Below are 23871 nucleotides of genomic sequence, written 5' to 3' on the forward strand. Positions count from 1 at the left end.
CCCTGTGACCAGTGCTTCCTTTTCTCTCTCTTCTCCAATTCTACATTTTCCTTTCTGTCAGCCTCTTGTTTTGTCCTTCCTTCGTCATTTTTCTTTCCTTCCATCCATTTTCTAGGTTTCCATCCTTCATCCACCCTCAACTTTTTCTTTACTTCCTACCGGCCCAACTCTTTTTCGTTCCTTTTCGTTTTTGTTCATTCCTTTAATTTATTATTGAAATTTATCCCTTATTTTTTTTCAATCCCATTTGCGTTTTTCTTTTCACGAATCCTTCCATTTTTGTAACTCTTTTCATCCTTCCTTTCATTTTTTTCGTTACTTACTTACATAATTCCTTTCATTTCTCTTTCATCCACCATTCAATTAATCCATGCTTCCTTTCTTTCTTTCATAATCTCATCAATCCTTCTTTCATTTCGCCCTCTTTTCTCCTTTCCTTCCCATCTCTTTCTTTCCCTACGGGATTCCCTTTCCCTCCCTCTCTTAATGCTCTTGCTCTTCTCGCTCTCTCTACTGAGTAATGGAAGATGTTCACTCATCAGCACTGACGGATCACAAAGGTGGGCGGGGCTTAGTGAGAACACGAGCCAATGAAATGGGAGCACAGCAATTTTCATTAGTATTGCAGCCACACCAAACATGATAGTCATGATCTGTTTCTTTTTAAGTGCATCTCTGAGTAACATTTCTCTTCCTCTCGGTCTTATTTACTCATGTACGCATAATCTCACTCTTTCGAAAAGCAGTGATCACTCAGGCCTCTAGGACAGTCTGTGACGTAGTGTGTGTCATATTCACATTAATACTATTTAAAAAGCTTTTAGAGAAGAGAGGTGAATCAAGCCTGACACTTTATTCTCCATATACTACTCTCGTTCCTCTGTCCTTCACCCTTTAGTTCATTTTTAATCTTCTTTACCACATGACTATCTTTCTCCCTCATTATTTCCACCATTTCTTTCTTTTACCTTATTTTCTTTTAGCATTTTGACATTTTATTTATAGTGAAAATGGAAAGATGTTCGTCCTCTGGTGTCACTATTACTCTTTTTCATGACTGAACTCCCTTGTGACGGTTTCACCTCTATTAAGTCTCTATTTTATTCCTGTGCATTTCTCTCACTCCTTGTATCACTCTTTCATTTCGTCTTCCCCTAAACCACCTCAATTCCCATCATGCCTCTGTCCTCTCAGCCTTGATTTCAGGGCCTTTCCATTTTGAATCTGTCCATTTCTTTCTTACCTTTACCGCAATCTGCTTCTTTTCCCATTATCTCCGCCTGGTCCTTTCACTCTTTTAGTCCCTCTCTTTCTCTCACTCCATCGTTCTTCTTTAGTTCATGCCTCTGTGTTTAATCAGTCCGTCAGTCGGCCGGCTCTGCAGGGGGAAGCTGAATTATTGATTGAAAAGTCAAGATGAAAAGGAGGTGAAGTAACAGAAGGGGGAGAAACAGAGGCAGCTGCAAACATCGGGACTGAGCGTGTGTGTGTGTGTGTTAAGATTTGTATCTGTAAATAATATGAGAGTTCAGATAAATGCATGCAGTGTACATATGTGGTGGTCTTGTCAACAACAAGCTGACTAAAAGACTTATTTTACAAATATATATAAATATGTTGTTGTAATACAAAAAATACATGAGTTTGCACATGCAAATTTGTTTGAATATTCGAAAATTTAAATATACATTAATTGCTTAAAATTGGGGCTGTCAAACGATTAATCGAGATTAATCGCATCCAAAATAAAAGTTTGTGTTTACATAATATATGTGGGTGCACTGTGTATAATTATATATATATATATATATATATATATATATATATATATATATATATATATATATATAAATACACACACATGCTTGTATATAAATAAGAAATATTTTTATGTATATACTGTATATAGATTTATATATAATTTATAATATATAAATAATATTTGTATTAAATATACATGCATGTGTGTGTATTTATATATATATATACAAAATAATTACACACAGTGCACCCATATATATTATGTAAACACAGACTTTTATTTTGGATGTGATTAATCACGATTAATCGTTTGACAGCCCTACTTAAAATATATTTTCAATTTCAAGTTAAGTGTGAACATCATTTGAATGATCCAATATCTTTTAAAGTATAAAATGTTTAATATTATATGATTTTGAGCAATATTTATGTTTATTTTGAAATATAAAAATGTTAAATAAACAGTAAAATGTTACTATATATATACAAAATAATTATATACACACATATATTACATAAACACAAACTTTAATTTTGGATGCGATTAATCGTTGCCCAGCCCTAATATATATATATATATATATATATATATATATATATATATATATATATATATATATTTGTCACATTTATTTATATAGCGCTTTTCACAATACAGATTGTATCAAAGCAGCTTCACACTGATAACATGAAAGTAGCACAACACAGGATCAACAACATTGCTGAACACTAAATAATCCCAACTGAGCAAGCCCAAAGCAAGCCAAAAGCAAGGCGACAGTGGCAAGGAACCAAACTCCATCAGATTGGATGGAGAAAAAACCTTGGGAGAACCCAGGCTCAGTCGGGGGCCAGTTCTCCTCTGGCTTACATTCATATTGTTTAAATATAAATATTAAATATAAATATTGTTTATGAATAAAACGGCGCCATAACATATCGCAGGCGTTGAGTCGTCTCTTCACAGGCGTTGAGTCATCTCATCACAGGCGTTGGGGCATCCGAAATCCCCGTGAGGGGCTGGACACAAAACTGGACCTGACGAACGCCATTTTTTGTGGGACAAGCGTCCCGAGATAACAGCAGAAAGGCAGATGGGAAATCCGTTATATGGGAGTCGGTGTTAGAAAACCACTATCTCACATATATATTGATGATATATTTAGAATCTTGTGTTTTGTATTTAGAACAAACAATACAGTTTGGTATTCTAGCATAAGATATGGATAAGATAATGTACATGAACATCAAGAGGACTGACTTTCTCAGATCCCTGACACAACATGTTTCGCCTTGTGCATCTGCCAGTCTTTTTTTTTTTTTTTTTTTTTGTAATTAAATGATACGCCTAATGGAGGAAAGGCAAGAGAGAACCAAAATAGAAACGATCGGCACTGCTTTGCATAAATATGCACAACGTCCTATAAAAGCAGCCTGGAAGAAGCCCTAATTTGCATGTAATCCATAACCAGATTTTGAATTCGGGAAAGGGATTCGGTTGTCGTTGACACAACAGAAAACCAGCGGATTAGGTAATTAGGAAAGCTCACACGGCTTTCCGCAGAGAGGAGGTGAGGCATTTAGAGGCTGTCCATCAGGCTCATGTGATTCCCACCATTGACCTCAGGATAATCGCACTAAGAGCTTCTGTTCCAAAACTCTGAGAATGGCTTAATGTCTTTCCCTTGATTCCCATGGTGAGGCTCAGGTATGGGATGAAAGCTCCTTGAGGAAAACCTAATGAACAAAGACGTATTCATTTCTTTACATCGCCATGAGCATTTTAACATGAATGCCAAACTCACGGCATTGCTAGAGCCAGATGTTGACATGTCTAGGCTGTAAAGGCAAACAAAGTTATTTTAAAACAACTTCGGAGAATTTTAATTATTTGTGGGAGAACTATGCCTGCCACTGGGCTAACAACTTCGATATAAAATTCAAAAGCCCAGAGCGGGTCTCAGCCAAGTTATTTTCCAACATCCATACTTGGACTCCAGATCTGAGCTGACCCGTTTAAACTGTGACCCATTTCAATCCATGGGAGAGTTCCTGTCATGCAAAAACTGTTTCAAAGCTGAGAGTCAAAACTTAAACCCTTTGATTCAGCAACTCTGTCATATCATCAAATAACCCTTTTAATGTTTTATGTACCGTGATTTCAAAACCAATGCCGTTTGGCATCCCATGTGTCATCTAAAATATGAAAATGCACTCATTAAAAGAGTCTCACCAAATCCAACCAGATACAACCAGAGATGCTTGTCGATGAGGTTTTGCACGAGTGTCTCGTAAATCATAAACTAATACCGCATAATTGCAACATTTATTATACTCATAGGTCTTTAGTTGCTCTTAAAGTCTCCATTTGGTTTCAAAAGTGCAGTGGGATCCCTTCCGTGATTAAATTAGACAGCAGTGGATGGTTGGTCCATGTTTTAGCAGTGGTATAATGCCGCCGCAGCAGTCAGTCGGTAGGCACAGACCATTAAAGGCTGTTTACGAGACCCGGTGAACACACTAAATTAGCGAAGTGTTTGAAAGGCAATAAAGTGGCGCTTTCAAATGGATCCCAATTCCTAAGGAGCTTTCACAATGGTGAAGAAATGACGATGGAAAGCTCCAATGAATGCTTAATTTGAAGTTTTGAGAAGTAATTATGTTTCTCCGCTATCAGTTTGAAATGTGCAAAAAGCTTGAATACAACTTTTAAAAGTGGACTACAACAGAGACAAAAATTGAGGGGAAGAACAAAGACTACGAATCCGAAATTCATTGCAACAAGTTCAGTGAAAATATATGGCTAAGTCAGTGGACAGTAGGATATATATGGAATATATATAGGTTTGGAATTAAATAACTACTTAGCCTGATGTTCAGTATCAACATGTTGAAAAATAAGCCTGACCCGGACGTCTTCATTAATGTCAGTTTCTGCTTCACAATGTACGTATATACACTAATCTATACATTTTTGTATATAAAAATGTTCAATTCAAATCAATATTCTTTTAATGAGTATATGCCTTTGTCTTGAGACCGTACTATGCAACCATTTCATAAACATATACATCTTAAAACTGATGCAACACACGTGCAATGCTTTGAGCTCACTCTCATAGCAACCAATTAAAATACCCTTGAAGCTGCATAGCAACTCACTAAATCCACTCTGAACACCTTAGAGGCCACCAGAAGAAACTTCCAACAACATCCTAGCATGCTTTTGCACAGACAGCTTACCCATGACGGCATTCTCTAACAACCACACAACACACCCCTGAAACTGCTTATTAAGATCCACTTTGAACCCTATAGAAATGCTTTAGAAGCTACATACTACAAAAAACAGCAAGGCTAGTTTATAGCTTACCCATAATATTAGCATGCTTTAGCAACCAAACAAAACGCCCTTTGCTAAAACCACCTAACACTTAATTGGATATAGCAAGTACTCAGGAAACGACCCACAACATGCTACATTTGTGGCTAGCTACAGATAGCATTAGCATTCATTTTTACTATAATATTATCTTCTTTTTTTTACTTCATTCATTACTTAATGTTTACGGATTAACTTAAATCCTCTGAACTTAAAAAAAAAAAAATCCACACAACCAGTGTGATATTTTCGATTATATTTTACAGTATAGCGTATTTATTAGGGCTGTCAAACGATTAATCGCGATTAATCGCATCCAAAATAAAAGTTTGTTTTTACATAATATATGTGGGTGCACTGTGTATAATTATTTTGTATATATATATAAATATATATATAAATACACACAAATGCATGTATATTTAAGAAAAAAATATTATTTATATATAAAATATTTGTATTTACATATCATATAAATTATATGTAAATCTATATAGAGTATATACATGAAAATATTTCTTAAATATATACAAGCATGTGTGTGTATTTATATTTATAATATTAATATACACAGTGCACCCACATATATTATGTAAACACAAACTTTTATTTTGGATGCGATTAATCGCGGTTAATCGTTTGACAGCCCTAGTATTTATATATTTTTTTCACTTAATATTGCCTACTTTTAAGCTCGTACTTTAAGCTACTTTTTATTAGAACTAAAAATTAAACGTCGCCCTGCGTTTCACTCGTAGCCGAAATATGTGGTGACTGGCTCCATAACCTATCCATAAAAAAAACTGTGAGCAGCTCCGAGGACATATTTTAACATCCTAAGTATTTATATTCAGTATTTTTTATACTATAAAATTGTATGCAAGCATCAGGCGTTTCCATCAAGCGAAAAGTCCGACATGACACGATAAAATGAAACGATATTCAGCACAATAACTAATTCATGAAAAAAAAAAATGTACAAATACCTGTATTTTACCGAAGACACAAAACACTAGACAAAAACTGAAAAAATAAATAAATAAACCACAAAAAAATTACCCAAACGGCTCAAACCAGGACTTAACCTTTCTTAAGCCTTCAAAAAAAGTGCAAACTGGAAACTACCACAACATACTAGCTTGGTCATTTACATGTTTAATGTTAACAACACTGTTAACAAAACTGTTTAGCAATTTGCTAAATACACTCTGAACACTTAAACTGCAAAGCAAACAACCTAAAAACTACCCACAACATGTTAGAACTGAGGCTAGCTAGCTAGTTTAGCCACTAGCATTTATAAATTTAGCATACAAACCAATTGCTACAAAACAATTTGCTACAAACCACAAAATGGAAGCTTTAGCGTTAAGTTCTGCCAGGAAGACTTAATTGTCGCGTCACTAATTACCTTCTCATCTATCCAATCGCGTCTAATTCTTACGGTATAAAAGACCGATACTTACACGTGTTTGAGTTTGCAGATGCTGACGCTTCCATTGACCTCCGTCCTCCCCACCACCTCCAAGATGGTTCCTTCCCTTCCAACCTCCCGACCACCACCAGGATGGTCCCTTCCTATAGCTCCCAGGGGGTCGGCTGCGCCCCTGCCTTCGTCTTCAGGCAGGAAATGCAGAGTCCGGGCCCTCGGATTGCGAGCTATGGACGGGGCCTATGCCAAAGAACTTTATTGCTTGCTGGGCTATCAATAAATGTATTTATTGTCACAGTATTTACTCTCCCGAGTCTTTAGCATTGTGGATAGTGCAGATAGCCATACCCATTAACATGTCTGATGTTAGCATGCTACCTTGCCATTTATTTAAATAATGTTACAGCTAACTTTAGGATTCATTTAACTTGACGCAAACTATATGTGTTTCTGGAAAACATTCACTAAAATCATCATCAGAAGGTTTCTCCAAAAAGTCTGGGCAGTGACTCTGAGTCTAATCGAATTTAATGCTACGTACCTGCCTGCTGTTCAAACGGATGGCATGAAAGGAACATTTCATGCGCACTCAAATCTGCCCTGTGGGTACAGCGTAAAAGAATCAAAATACCAACTGATATAAGATTTCATGTTTTGGTTGTCATGACAAATATCTTGTGACGTTTGAACCAGTCACATTCTAAGGTTAATCTGTTCCGAGGGGCCCCATATGCATTTTCGAGTGAAAGACAGAATTATTCATGAAATGATAATACATTTCATTGTTATCATTCAGAGTTAATGGTTTGTGTCAGGCTCAAGATCTGTCAGAAAAACAAAGCAATGTATTTACACATAGAGGAACTGTCAGCCCACATTATCATAGGACGAATTGGAATTGGTCCAGTTTTGTTATCAGGTAGGTTTTCTGCTGTTCCTTACTCATCCGTAATGAGGAATCCAATCAATAGCAATTTTTACTGTAAGACTGGAGTTTGGCTTAAAGGAGAACTCTGGCGCAAAATCAATCTTTGGTCTAATAAAACATTGGTACCAAGTCAACCGTTCTCTGTGATTTGTTTTCATGATAATCGAATGTAAAGAGTTTTATCTCTAAAAACTGTTTAGCGCATAATGCTAGTAATGGGGGCATATAATAAGTAAAAAGAAATCGCTAGTTAATACCACTAACAAGGCTCAAAATAGCCCCACACTAACACAGTAATATAATGAGGGTCCTTACATGCAAAACGAAGCATTGAGAACTTTGTAAGTGTACAGACCGTTTAATAAGAAGATACTTTATAAAGACAGTTCACTTCGTGTATACAGGAGGCTTCATCTTTGGAAAACAGTCACGACAAGTCGAACCATGAACGACATGCCAAGCAAGCTGAACTGTATGAAGTTCGTTCGTGGTTCGACTTGTCGAGACCGTTTTCCAACGATGGCGCCGCCTGTATACACGAAGTGAACTGTCTTTTAGTGGAATTAACTATCGATTTCTTTTTACTTATTAAATGCCAGTGTTGTAGAACTCGAGACTCGGACTCGTCTCGGTCTCGAGACCATATTTTAATGGTCTTGGTCTTGTCATGGACTCGTGTGCATTTGGACTCGGAATTGACTCGTACTCGAACATTTTTTTTTAGGACTCGGACTTATTCCCGAGCCCACTCGAGTTCAATTAAAAATATGTTTCATGATTATTAAAGTATGTTAATAAAATATTTCTTTAAATTGATTGACACGCCCAGTGATTGGTGATTTTCTAGTGCGTAACTGCGCATGACAAATTTTAACACCACCTACTATGTGGCCTTTTTACCCTAAACTGATCATATTTTTTAAACTCTAAATAGTAAATTCAGTAAAAAAAAAAAAGGATTTCTCTAAGTAAATAAAAGTAAATTAGGTAATCAACCCTCACTGGTCTCGACTCGGACTCGACTCTCTATGGACTCGGTCTTGACTCGGACTCGACTCTCTCTGGTCTCGGTCTCGACTCGGACTCGAGTGAGGTGGTCTCGACTACAACACTGTTAAATGCCCCCATATACTAGTGTCATACACTAAACAGTTTTTGAAATAAAACTCTTTACACAGAGAACGGTCGACTAGTTCTATTAGAACAAAGGTTCCTTTTGCGCTGGAGTTCTTCTTTAAGAATAGAAGAGAAATCAGAGATGTTTAGGCATGTACACATGGTCAAGACAATCAGCTGAAGTTCAAACTGAGCTTCAAAATGGGGAAGAAAGGTGATTTAAGTGACTTTGAACATGGCATTGTTGTTGTTGCCGGACAGGCTGGTCTGAGTGTATCATCTACTGGGATTTTCACACACAACCATCTCAAGGGTTTACAAAGAAATTGCTTGGAATAGAGAAAATATCCAGTGAGTGGCAGTTCTGTGGGCTAAGATGCCCTGTTGATGCCAGACTGGTTGAGCTGAAACCGTAAGTCAAATAACCACTCTTTACAACCGAGGTCTGCAGAAGATCACACCGGGTGCCACTCCTGTCAGCTAAAAGCAGGACACTGAGACTACAATTTGCAAGGGCACACCAAAATTGGACAATAGAAGATTGGGGGGAAAAAAAGTTGCCTGGTCTGATGAGTCTATTTCTGCTATAACATTCAGATGGTAAGATGAAAGCATGGATCCATCCTGTCTTGAAAGGTTCAAGCTGCTGGTGGTGTAATGGTGTGGGTCATTTTACTCATATGTGTGGACGAGTGTTTTTGTTCCTCTCGTTCTTCACACTCATCAGAGTGTTACCATGGCTGATTATGCAGGCGGGTTGGAGTGGCTTGACGCCTGCACTACAGCGGATGTAAGCACTGACGATGTCCTCTCCTGCTTTAGAGACTTGCAATACTCAAGACTTGTTTAGCAACACTTCTTGTGGGAAGCTGAATTTGTTAAAAGGTGTAAACTCATCTGTATTGCATTAAGTTACTGCTTTTAAATGGACTAACTTTGTAGGTAGTCGGGCACCAATTTATTTTACTATACGATTGTGGCAAAGCAGTGCGGGGCCGAGAGTTTTCTTACGAACAAAACTTTTCTCCAGTTCCAATGAGCTATATGCACGCATAAGTTCCGCATTTGACGCAAGGATGCTCGTCCATTTCCGGTTGTGGAGATTTAAGCGGAGGAAAACGGGATGCAGAGTCTTCAAAATTTACTGTCCTCCTGTCTTTGAAACGAAACGTAAATACGTTTAGATGTAATTTTATAAATAGTTATGTTTATTTAATATAATTTTAAAAAGAAGCATAAACACAACGAGGGGTGTCTGTTTTATCTGTTTTTGTGACTAACGTTTCTTTAGTATAACCATGGATTCAATATAAATTCTCGGTATTGCATTGGACTCTACGATCGGCGGAAGTTATCGAGCATCCTTACACCTTCACCGGAAATACCGCCGTGCATAGAGCCCATTCAGCCAGTAGTGGGCACTCGTGCAACGTAAGCAATGACGTACATCCGAGTGAACGAGACAGAGGGAAGTTAGCGAGTGAAGGGCGTGACAATTTTGGACTGGAAGGCAGCCCTTGAACATGACATCATACTCAAATGGCCTCCACGGTCATCAGATGTCAATCAAAGCACCTTTGGGAAGTGCTGGAACCGGAGATTCATCATGGATGTGCAGCCGACAAATCTGCAGCAACGGCGTAATGCTTTCATGTCAATATGGACCAAAATATCTGAGGAATGTTTCCAGCACCTTGTTGAATCAATGCCACGAAGAATTAAGGCAGCAACCTGGTACTAGCAAGGCGTAAATAATAAAATGGCCGGTGAGTTTGTAAATATATATAATTAACTAGAACTGAAAGTCCAAATCTGCCATCTACCAAAGGAAAATGGGCTCGGATACACTAAATAACCCATAAAGATCAAAGACACGTGTCTTTCTTATAAGCTGGGTTTTTAAGGGGGGGGGGGGGGGTGGGACACTGGTTAGGTTCGGAAGCATTTAGCCCATCTTAACCCTTCAAGCAACTATTGAGGATACAATCGATACTATTACAGAGTCTGTTTGTGTGCTTTTCCCCAGGGCTGCAATTTGAAGGATATCGTCCATTCTCCACACTCCCACGTCCAGCCATATCGCAATCAATGCAAGCAAGCTGATGTTCTCGCAACAACCACGCTCTTAATGTTCCAACTTGCTGGCCATCCAGCTGATGAAAGCAAATCCTGGTGGATGCGAGTAGAAGGTTGCACAGTTCAACAATCAATTAACTGATTCTATTTGAACACTCACACGCTAATGTTTGAAACAAATTGGCTGCAAACCTCCGAGTGCTCTGAAGATAGCATGAGACTCCGTTGATTACTTGCAGTCTGACTTCCATACAATTTATTCTTCATCTGCTAAGTAGAAGACACATCTTCTCTTCCCTGTTTTTTAAAAAGGGAAACGTTCAAAGCCTGTGACTCCTTTAGATTCTACCATCGCGAAGAAGGCCGCTCTCTCTCTCTCTACTCTTGCTCTCTGAAGGGAATGTGATTTTTTTTTCCCCTAGTCCTAATTGGTGCACAAAAAATCCACCCACCAGCTGTCAGGGGTCCTTAAGGAGAGCCGAGGCACGAGCCAATTACTGTTGGATCTGGAGTGTTCTGGACGGGGCCAGTCTGTCACCACCGGCTCCTTCCAGCCGAACTAGGAGCCGAGCACCACGCGGCTTCCGCTGACGGGAGGTCAGATGCAGTCAAACGGCCACGCACTCTACTATAACAGTGCTGATAAATGTGGACAGCCCCATGATAAAGGCTTCAAGGAGTAAAAAAGGAGGGAGCGAAAAGGCGGTACTTCTATTGAAGACGGGAGATAACCATATTTAAAGAACCTTCACCGAAAGACGTTCATTAATAAGCAGTGAGCATATTGGGAAAAACAAAGCAATGGCTCTGTTCCAAAATTTAGTGAGCTCCCCATGTAGGCGGCACTTCAAGACATCATAGGCACACAAGATAAGGTGCCTCATTATGTGGATTCTACAGTTATATTTTAAAAAGAATATATAATAATAATGTGGCATATATTCACAAGCACACACATTCCACAAAAGCACACTCGACAAATAAATAAGGAAATGCATCACTGAAAATATTTTTATAATAATTGTAGATACAAATATATTTGCATTATACAACCAAAACATAAAAACATTAATTCATGGTATGGTTATACTAAAAATAATAATAATAATAAATAAATAAATAAAAAATGGAAAAACAGAGAAAAAAAACAGAACTGGGCTTTGCATGTGAAATTTGGTTTATTTTTTTTTTAATAAAAAACGATCTATAATGTAATTTACACCTCTTAATTATTTAGATTTATAATATTTTTCCCCATTATTTGTGTGTACTGCTTAATAGTAATGGTTCGCAACCAGGAGGCCAAGACCCACTAAATGTGGGGTTATGACTTAGAATAAAACAAAACAAGCTAAAACAGCAAAAAATCAAGACATATATATTTTTTAATTAATATATACGTCAATCGCATGTGAGTGACAGGTTGCCCTGCCCTCACGCCAGTAAACGATTACATGAATAATAATTAAAAAAAAAAAAAAACTGCAATATTCCATTAAAAAAAAAAATTATTTCAGGGTGATTTTAATATATAGTTTGAAAACAAGCACATTTTTCATTACAGTAGAAGTATCTTAACCTTATTGTCGATATTTGTCTTGTACAAATATTACAATGTTTGAGAATCACTGCAGGGGAGTATAACACCATTAAAAGTCTAATGCATAAATTTGAACGCTGAGATGGGATTACAAATGCTAAAACAGGTCTAGTGCTCTGGAGCCTGTGAGTGATGAATGCAAGACAAGAAAAAGATAGCAAAAATGTATGACAGACATTTCAGAGAAGGATAGGAAGTGGATATCCAAATGGAGAGCACAAAAATCATGTTCATCTCTCAGCGCTGACAGCATTAGATTAACCCCAAACACAGAGACCAATGGCCAATGCATGTCAGCGAGAGAGAGTAGTCGAGGAAATGAGACAAATGACAAGGAAGACATTGTGAAAAGAGCGAGTCAGAATTAGCAACACGGCTAGAGAAGAGAAGCAGCCATTTTGGTAGCAGTAAAAACATTTTAAAAACCACACCAAATGTGATTTTTAATGGGAAATGGCTCAATGTACCGCAGAAAAAAATCAATTCCGTAACAGCTGATGGTAGATTAAAGAGGTGAACGTACTGCAGGTGTGTTCACTTTCTACCCTAAACTCCTAAATGGGCCCATCTGTTGAGAAACTGTGCTGTTATGCAGGGCTAAAAATAGCCGGCTGTCTCCATGGCAAGCTAAAGGTTGAGCGGATGCCGGACAGACAGGTAAGGACGCACGACTCGAGGTGATATACACATCACAGGGAATGTGTGAATGCAGATTTCCATTTGTAGTCATTGCTCAGCATATTATATATATATATGCAAAGTAACAACCATTTTTGCTGCTTCTAGCACATGTAGGAGACAATGGAAGCCAATGTTGAATTTAAGATAACCACGGGTGTTTTAATTTCAGCAAACGTCTCTACGAAAACATCCGCATTAGCATTTTCCCAGCTAACACAACCACATGTGCTGCTGGTGTTTTCACAAGTCTTGCAAAATTCACTATGAACATAGGCAGGTATGGTATGCTATTTTAAGGCAGTTAGTGAATGGGGTTTTCTTTTCCTTTTCATTTTACAGATTGAAATAGTTAGTATGATGAGTGGTTTAAGATACTACGCTAACAGATAATAGCTGTAACAACCCATTTTTAATGATCTTCGTGTGCCAAGTAAACAATCTTCTCTCTTCGCCACCAAACAACTGTCACTGTTTCCCTGAAAAAAGGCGGTTGCACCTTTCGGAATTACTTATCCCATTTGTCTTCATTATGTATTTTATTAGAAATTGTTTTGCCAAAGTAGTTTGGTCTGGACAGCTGCCCACCATCTTGAAATTGGACTCGTTTTGGCTCTGAAAACAACAGAAATTTAATTAATTTGTGAAGCTACACATGTGTCCTCAGACATTAAAGCAACGGTTCTTTGACTAGATGAACTACACTCTGACACTGACAAAATTATCAATTATGGATCAAATTTGGATCAAACCTTCAAGTTAAAAGGTAAACATCAAGTTATGAACTAGCAATTAGCACATGGGATGCAAGTTAGTTCAAGTCTAGTTTGTTCAATTTAAATCCTTTTTTTCTCCATTAATTGGAGAAAATTCCAGATGTTAACCTAAAGAATGACTCAGCATAAACTAAGGAATCAAAAAAAGACTAGAATTACGTTTCTGCTAGTCCTGCAAAAAATAGGACTCTATGTGGCACTAGAGTGTTAGCGATACTGACCCCTAAATTGGCACTAAAAATATTGAGACCCAAATCAATTACTGTGCCCAATTTTGGACTTGCTTCGGCTCTGAAAATAGCAGAAATTGATTTAATTTGTGAAGCTACAAATCAGTGAGCCTCAGACATCAGAGCAATTGTCCATTAAAAAGATATCCTACTTACCAAAACTGACAAAATCATAATTTTTTAGATGTCTAATCTAAAACGTACTTACGATGCAGTAAAAGAATTGTGGATCAAACTTCTTTAATGCCTATTGACAAAAGGTAAACATAAGTCAAAGCTTGAACTAGCGGTTGGAAGTCTAAATCAATGGGCGCTCCAATCCAAAGGTGCTTCAAAACAGTGTCCTGACTCCTGAGTATATGTATTTTACAATCTAAACCTAATTCCCAACACCTAAAACTAACATTGTAATAAAAAAACAAAAAAACAAACAAAAAAAAACCTATATGTTTCTAAGTTATTTACACATTACACATTATTATGAGTGAATTAGACGGCCTGGACTCGTACGGTAGTCCATAGTATGGTCCATTGAAAAGATGAACTACACATGCAACTGACAAAATCTATTCTTTAGTTTATGGCGGTCTAATCTAATCTAAATTCATTTACAAGACAACACAGCATTTTGGGGGCCTAAAGACGCAAACTTTTGAGAATTAGTTTTTAGAAACTGATACTGTTATTGTCTCGGTAAACTGCAAAAACTTAAATTTTTCTAAAAAAAAAAAAAACGGTGAAGTCATATGCGTGCATATTACGTGAAAGAAAAAAACATTGCAAAATATTCTTGAAAAACAGAACTAGGCTTCGCATGTGAATTATTTATTTGCTTAAATATGTTATTAATTAAATATGTAATTGTGGATTAATTCCATAACATTTTTTTAAAACTAATAGTGTTAATTAATATGTTAATTACCAGAATGAGCCAAAGTCTTATATTTCAACTTCCAGATAATATGACAGGTACACTAATATGCATTAATAGATGATTAATTACTTCATTGTTAGTGTAAATGCATGTGCAAATTACAACAATTACTAAATGGCTAGTTAATAATGATGTGCCCCAGCAAGTAAAGTCATAACATAATGATACCTGTGCAAATCATTAGCTAATGATTAATTGAAGCAGACAACTGGAAGTTGAAATGCATAGCTTTGACTAATTGTGGTAATTAACACATTAATTAGTCAACACATTAGTTTAGTCTATAGGCGCATAGTTACAATGTGACATCGCCAACTACTGGCCTGGCATGAATAATACAGTGTTTTTTAGTTGTTTTGTGTATCGTTTTGATAACTTCGTCTTCTATATGGGGAAAACGCAAAGGAAATCATTTCCATTTTTACTGCTTCATTGTCATGTAAACGTACCCCTAAACTTATTGACGACGTATCGCGTCAAGTCTAGCTTGTGCCAGTTTTCAGTCCTATTCCTATTCTTTTCTTCATTACTTCTTGAGGTCAAAAACATTCACTAGTATTGTTAACCTAAAATGACCATGAAAAGGCATTAGGAACCTATTTTACTTTAGGCCTTATTTCTTATTCAGAAAAACAGTCAAGTTACTAACATTTTCAGGCTGCACACATTGTCACAGTGGTTGAATTTAACATGGGTAGCTGGCTGCCGGGCACTGTTAGTGCAACAGGAGAATGAAGGAGGTGTAAACATCTGTGTGCGTCTGAAGAAGTGCGAAGTCTGCATCTCTCGACGACACTCATGAATGCTTTATTTACCGCAATATGATTTCACTTTGAGTTTAATGACCACCGATGCAGCATGGTCTCTCTTTCCATCCCCCTATAAAGCCATTTAATGGCAGAGAGGGGAGAGAGATTCCAATGTGACGGGTTTTCTCATCTCATCATTAAATCTAACAGCACTCGCCGCACTTGCTAGCTTTCAAAAGGCACTCTGTAAAAGTCCATCACTTCTAAATCAGTTAGCCGAGTGTGTTTTGTTTACAAAGACCACGTGTTATTCGCAATAGCTATTCATTTTGATTCTCTTTGGATTCGGTACATTAACAATTTCCCACAGTCAGCACTTGGCTTTGGGGAAATTATATAGTCGTGCCAGAAAATACCTTGAAATAAGCTCAACCAAACCGATGAGCAGTGCGGCAATGATGTGCTTTAAAAGAGAATGAACAATGATAGATCAGAAAATGACAGTGCACGAGGAGAGACTAGGAGAGAGAGAAAATATAATTGTAGCTCCAAGACATTTTACAGGACAAGCACATCAATGGAATATTACTTAATGCCTTTTTTAAGCATAAAGGCTAGAATTAGACACATTATTGCTTATCATTTTTGACCAGTAGGTGGTTTTGGCTTTAATTTTGCATAATTCAAATTTGATACTATCAAACAGCTCTACAAACCTAGGCTATTGAAAAAAAAGTGTAAACATTTCAAACAAAAACGTTTTAACGACAACTTTTGAAAAAAAATTCCAGCAAATTTGCGAAGCTGCTCCTATGGATATTATACTGTAGTTTCATATCAATATGTTGAATCATTGTGAAGATACAGCCTCACTTCCTGAATAGCAATGTCGCTATCAAATGTGTTCACACATTACATGTGAATGGTTTGATTCTAGCTTATTATACTTAAATTTGATTGTAGTTATCTAACTTAAATTTTGTGAAGATCTGATAAAATGTTTGAAAAAGCATATTTTCTGGGAAATTCAAAATTCTAATATGTACAATACAAACCTGAACCTAATCCTAAATCTAAATGCCTTGCCCAATACTAACCATGTATGTAACAGGAAAAAAACAATAAAAACTTTTTATATAATTCAAGTCGTACAGCGTTCTGTATTTGGTGCTCTAGACTCACACTGTAAAAATGCATATGCTTTATCTAATCAATAGAATTGTGTCAACAGATTACAAGCAATATTATTGAATTGAGTAGTAATTAATCAAATTATTCTTTAAAAGTCAACCATTTAAAATTAGTAGTTTACAGCAAAAAAATTAACAAAAATATCTCACTAACAGACAAACGTCAAAGATGAATTAAGAACTCTTTATTTTATATTGCCAACATTGAAGACGCCTGACGTTAACAAACAGAATCACTGAAGGGAAAAAAAACATCATTTTAAAACAAATCTAAAACAAACACTGATCACCATAATGGTGACTTCAATGTATGTTTTTTTGGTTGTTGTTGTAAGTTTTACTCATTTTAACTGGTTAACTTTTAAGGAATTAATTTGATTAATTATTACTCAATTCTAATTTGATAAATTTAATGAATAATAATGCTTGTAATCTTTTGCCACAATTTTTTTTTGATTAGATAAAGCATATTCGTTTTTACAGTGCAGCATGACCTAAAAAATAAAAAAAAGACAAGAATTATATTTCCACACCATATGGGTTGATAAGTTACAAGCTTAAACATGAAACATGGAAATTTGCACACTAGATGATGCTAAAGAGTTAGAACTGTAGGTCACCAAGTTGGTACTACCGTACTAGCAATATTGAGACCCAAATGAACCAGTGTGCCAAATTTCTAAATTCTTTAGCAGGAGACTTCTACAGACTCCCAGCCAGAAGTTGAAGAATGTTAAGAAAACCAAACGAAACAATAGATGGCTACACACCTCGCTGCTTGGTCCCTAATTAAACAGCACTTACTGGAGAGAAAAGCAAAGGGAGGTAGAAGGGTAATATATGAATGTGGAAGTCATGTGACAGCCATGGTGAGGACGGATACGCAGCACAAACCCTGAGAGAATGAAATAAGCAAGTGTTTTCCCTCTGGAGGGTAATTAAGGTTTGCACAGTGTTGACTCTTAACAGCCTGTGGCAAAGGGAAAAAAAGAAAACTGTTCCATAAGCAACACAAAATCTTTCTGCATCTGTACTTCAGTGAAGCTAATGCTAATATTTACATATTTAATGCTATAAGTACAAGTACTTTAAAATGAATTATTAAATATTTAGTTTTCGAAGAAGATATGGTATATATATATATATATATATATATATATATATATATAAAGGCTATTAAATCCCAATAAAAAGTTTAAAAGAAGTAACTGTTTGTCAGATGTGCAGATGTGTGAATCTCCACAGAGAGTTTTAAAATCCTGGTGGAACACTAAAATGAATTCAGGTAGCCAGCACAGCTGCAGTCTGCTTGACAATGGCGGGTCTTTTATTACTTTTAGTTTAGTTTTTACCCAGCAGGCTAGTCTGAACAAAGCATAATTCTTTTCTGAAAAATCATTTTGATTTTGAAAAGCTCCAAAAGCTTGAAAGTCAGCAAATAAGTAACAGATGGTTCTAGGAGAGACGTTGTTGAGTGGATTTTAAATAGGCTATACTGATAAACAAGATTTGTGATTAATCAGTGACCATAACTCCAATTCAGTTGTATTTTTCACTTATAGTCCATATATATTTTATAATGATAAAAGCAATTTATAAAAAAATTTAAATATTTATAGCAAAAATATTATTGAACATATTTATAGAAAAAATATTTAAAATTTGATTTGGTCTTATATTTATGTTTGCTTGACAAACAAAACGTATAATGTATTAAAACATGCTAAAAACATGCTAGCAATGTGGTAAAACAAATTAGCAACATGCTAGAAATTTGCATGTTGCAGTCTTATATTAATGTTTGCTTGACAAATAAAACTTAGAATGTATTAAAACATGCTAAAAACATGCTAGCAATGTGGTAAAACAAGTTAGCAACATTGCATGTTTCAGTCTTATATTAATGTTTGCTTGACAAATAAAACTTAGAATGTATTAAAACATGCTAAAAACATGCTAGCAATGTGGTAAAACAAGTTAGCAACATTGCATGTTTCAGTCTTAATGTTTGCTTGACAAATAAAACTTAGATTGTACTAAAACATGCTAAAAACACGCTAGCAATGTGGTAAAACAAGTTAGCAACATGCTAAAAATGTGTTACATCATGCTAGTAACATGTTAAAACAAGATTCATGTTAGCAAAATCAGGCTATAAACATGCTAGCATGTGCAAATACATGCTAACAATGTGTTAAAACAAGTTAGAAACAAATTAGCAGTGTGCAACATCATGCTAGTAACATGCTAAAATAGTTTCTAGAAGAAAATGATGCTATAAACATGCTAGCAATATGCTAAGACATGCTAACAATTGCTGCATCCGAATACATACAGTCGGCAACGCGTCATAGTTGGGGGGCGTGGTCGGCGTGGGGGAAAGCAGCGCGACCATCCTATGTATTTGAATGACAAAAATGTCATATTGCGAGTCATTTATGCCTGCCGACCGGCAACGGTACATTGCAAAATTAACTGTAATAGGTTATGATTGCCCTTATTTAATTAAAAACTGGGTCAATGACCCAACCAAATGGCCGGAGGTGTCGTTTCCAGACTATTATATCTGGTTGAATCTTCAGGTAAGACATCGCGGAAGCTACCGGCAACACAAGCCTGTAACTCAATCAACTTGCGTATAAGTTACTATAAGTCCATAAAACCATGTCACTTACCAATTGTACGTATGCTTCATTTCAAACTATTAATCCTTTTGTAAAACGGTGATCATTAGTAGTCGCTACGAAGTTGCAGAGGGACTTTGCTGACAGTTATCCGAATTGTCACAGACTGCAGTCTGATAACCTTCAGCTGATAACGCTAATAACATCCCTTATGATGTTATAAGCTGATAACGCTAATAACATCCCTTACTACAAGATCCCTAAAGGAATCTTGTAGTATTTTAGGACAAAATATTATAGTAACGTTAATCCTATAGGAATACTATAGTATTTTGGGACATAGCCTAGAAGTATAGGTATTAATGAACATCACAGAAGTATTAAACACTACTATAGAATACTAATATCCATAGGATTACTATAGTTCTTTTTCGTAAGGGATGTAACGTCAGACAAATCTGGCCCACTGCCTAATACGAGTTAAACATCTACTACTATATCACACAGGGACCTCTACTCACACAGTAATCTAATAAGATATTATTAATTTTGCCATTTTGTCCTCCTATCCGGTTCTGTATGTATGTAAGAAAGGCTGTAGAACTTAAATTTATAATTTGTTAGTTTATTGGTGGTACAGAAAACGACACCGCAACTCTTCGGCATGATTGTCCCATGTATTTCAATGAGCGTCAAGGCAATGTTTTCCCCCACGGGCTAAATTCACACCACGTGACGGGGCGTTCCCGGGGGCGTTCCCAGACTAACCGACTGTATCTATTTAAATACTTCCCTACTATATTGTATGATAAAACAAGTACACCAACAGAGTTGTAGGGGTGAATTAAGTTTAACTGGGACACTTTTTTCCCAGTAATCTCAGTGGTGACAACCTAAGAACATGCTAGCAACTCCCAGCAACGTCATCAATACCTAGCAGAAACTAACAGGGTTTTTGTGTGGTTTCTTAACAGTTTGATGAAGTCTAATGGTCAGTAGTTCCCTTTCAGTAAAAAACGTCAGACATAGTCGAGGGTGACTGAATGGGGATCTGACTTCTCCGAGTAAAACATTTCAACTTCAAGCTTTTAAGTTATTTGAAACTTTTAGACTTTGTCAAGCCACCATCAAAGTTTATCATCAAACTTTACTCATCTAGGTATTTTCCACAGTTATGTCATTGCAGTTTGATATTTTAGGCTAAGTTAAGTCAAGACAGACAACATCCCTTCATCATTTAAAATTCTACAAACACCTCATTTTTACAGTGCATGGGCAACATTACTAATTCATTCTCCTCAGTGTGCGACAGAAATAGATATAGAGATAAAATGAATGAGGGAACGAGAGTAAGACAGTGTGGATAGAGCGAGGGCACCGCGATACTGAAGAAAACGGTTGAAAAAATGTCACGTACAGTTCTGGCCGTTTAGGTGACTAATGTTAGCGATTACAGCACAAGTGATAAATGACTCTGATTAACCTGCAGTCAACGTGAACCCACAGCTGTGTCTCTCTCTCTCTCTCTCTCTCTCTCAGATTGCTGTGGTTGTTGCAGAGACCTGGTTATATGGGGCTTCTCAAGGGACTGCAGTAATTAAATTCTTACCTGTGGAGCCATTGCACCGAGAGCCACTGAGGAGCTTAAATGTTGGTGATCATGACATCGTAATCCAATGAGTCTATTAAAGTCCTTCCTGTGCAATTGGATGCTTCCTATAAAGAAACAACAAAATATCTTGCGTGAGTAAGTCGGATACTCTTTTTATTTAGTTTCTTTTGAATATTTAAAAGTCTGTACAGTTTTCACCAAAATTTCAGTCATTTTTAGGCTTACAAGATTTAACCAGGCAAAGTTTGAAAAATTGAGTAGACGTGACTTGATTACGCTATGAAATTTAAGGCAGCGACTGAACTTGAGTTTTTAAGCTGAATTAGGGGGAATTTTGTTCGTCAATTTATCTTAAATGACTTTTGCTACATTGTTATTTTTTATTTTATTGTAAATAAATAATTAAAATTAAATCAAAGGCTATGCTCATGATAAAATCCATAATTAAACTTCTTACAACATTGCAATAACTACAATACACGTTCAGAGACATTTCGAATTCGTACGCGTGATTAAAAAGTGGCTAATTCGTATACTAATTCATACGACCTCACTCGTCCGAGTTCGTAAACTCACGTGATAGGTAGGTTTAGGGGCGGGGTCAGGGGTAGTCATTCGTACGAATTCATTCGAATTGGCCAACTCGTAAAACATGTACGATTTAGCAAAAATCGTACTAATTCGTATGAGTGAGGTCGTACGAATTGTTACGAATTAGCCACCTCGTAAAATTCATACAAATTGGCGTGAGATCGGGTTGGACATTTCGATAGAAATTATGAACTAAAGCTTTGGTATGGGGAATTGAGACAGCAAATATCCAGCCCGTTCTCATCCTTTAGCGTCACATAGAACTCTATATGACAAAACGGCGCTATACTACGCACATGACACCCTTTATCGTTAATATAACACGCAAACCCAAGGCGTCATAATTCCTTTAGTGTAATATGAGACTACCCTACCCTACCCCACACCTAAACCTATCCATCACAGCACGTGTTATATTAACGATAACGGGTGCCGTGTGCGTAGTATAGCACCGTTTTGTCATATAGCATCACCTATATGACGCTAAAGGATGAGAATGCGTTGAAATATCTGTTTTCCTCTTGATTTATTTTTATGTAAGTTTGAGTTTGCAATAACTAGATGTTTCTTTTACGTTTCCATCACAAATCCCTCAGGGTCTTACTAAAAAAATACCTATACAAGTATCAAACACTGTCCATCGACACTTTTGTAAGACTGTAGCCTTAAGAAGATTTAATTTTAGTCGTGGCACCAAACTGCCATTGGATTTTGTGATTCGACTGAAATAATAAGAGGCTTCGGTGTTATCTTTCTCTCTGCTCCTTTATCTCTGGATCCGTCCATTTGTGATGGGCAGCCAAGCAGCAAATTGTCTGTCAACCAACAAGTTACTTTAAGAGGGTGATGAGCAACTTCAAAAGATGCAGCAAAAAAAAAAAAAAAGACAGACGGTAGAGAGGGAAACAGACACAAAGATGTATAATTAAAGTCTGTTCACAGACCGCTTTGATTGGATAAAGGCACTATAAAGGACACACACTAGACATGTGTGGAGGGATGACACTTCACACACACACACTAAGTTTAGTGATTTTCCACCATGCAATAAAAATGGCAATTGCAACTTTTTATCTCACAATTCTGAGTGTGAGGTATGCTTAAAAAAGTTTTTTCCACCATATGTCGAGTCATACGATATTTGTGACGAATAGACTTTTTAAAAGTAGTTATTTACTCAAAATCTTAAATTCCAGTGAACTTTTAACTCACAAACCACTGTGCATGGATGACTTAAACCTGAGAACCTGATCAGTGAACAAAATTAAGTATTTGAGCTGGTTCTTTTCAATGAACTGGTTAATTCGGTTCATAAATCCCATTGAATGATTCGTTTGCTATTCGCTTATTGTATTTGATGACTGTGATCAGTCACAGTCACATTTTATGGATGTGGCTCATTCAATCATCTTTTAGAGCTCAAACTGTATTATGTTTGATCTTCCAGGTGCCCTGGTTTGATCCCATCAAATAAAATCTATTTTTAAACAATTTGATATGAGTTTGTTTTGCTATAAACAATACAAACAACATTCCAGAGTTTGTAAATGACAGATTGATTTTAAATTACAGAACAGTGTGTGTTAAAACACAAGCTCACAGTAGTGTGTCAAACAATCTTTATAGGCAATTGTGTTTTTCCATGCAACAGCCTTGAGGAAATTATGGTGTGATTGTGTTCATGTTTTGCATCAGTGTGAATGTCAGTGCTTTCATCAGGAATGAGGAAAAATCAATGGAGATTTCATTTCAAATGAAACACAGCATCATGGGAACATTGTCTCACCTCTGTACCTGATGATCTGGGAAACAAGCCGAATTCACGGTTCAGTACATTCAGCTTCTGTATACAAACACACATGTTAATCAAAAATATGGATGACACGCATACACACACGCACATACGCACACACGCGCATACATACACACATGGGCAAATAAATATAAATTAGGGCTGTCAAACGATTAATCGCGATTAATCGCGATTAATCGCATCCAAAATAAAAGTTTGTGCTTACTTAATATATGTGGGTGCACTGTGTATAATTATTTTATATATTTATATATAAATACAAATACATGCTTCTATATATTTAAGAAAAAAATATTATTTACATATAAAATATATATATATATATATATATATATATATATATATATATATTATAAATTATATATAAATTTATATACAT

The 23871-nt window shown here is 36.4% G+C and overlaps 1 long non-coding RNA gene across 1 annotated transcript; it reads right to left on the reverse strand.

Annotated features, from left to right (window-relative positions):
* Nucleotides 1-416: 416 nt before the first annotated feature.
* Nucleotides 417-23520, reverse strand: LOC148995796 (uncharacterized). Its single transcript, XR_016169614.1, has 3 exons — nt 23466-23520; nt 21086-21192; nt 417-1378 (listed from the first exon to the last, which is right to left on the reverse strand). It is a non-coding gene; the product is annotated as an uncharacterized LOC148995796 (long non-coding RNA).
* Between the last annotated feature and the right edge of the window lie 351 nt (nt 23521-23871).

The sequence above is a fragment of the Pimephales promelas genome, chromosome 2, assembly GCF_988280905.1.
Source record: "Pimephales promelas chromosome 2, fPimPro1.hap1.1, whole genome shotgun sequence".
Classification (NCBI taxonomy): domain Eukaryota; kingdom Metazoa; phylum Chordata; class Actinopteri; order Cypriniformes; family Leuciscidae; genus Pimephales; species Pimephales promelas.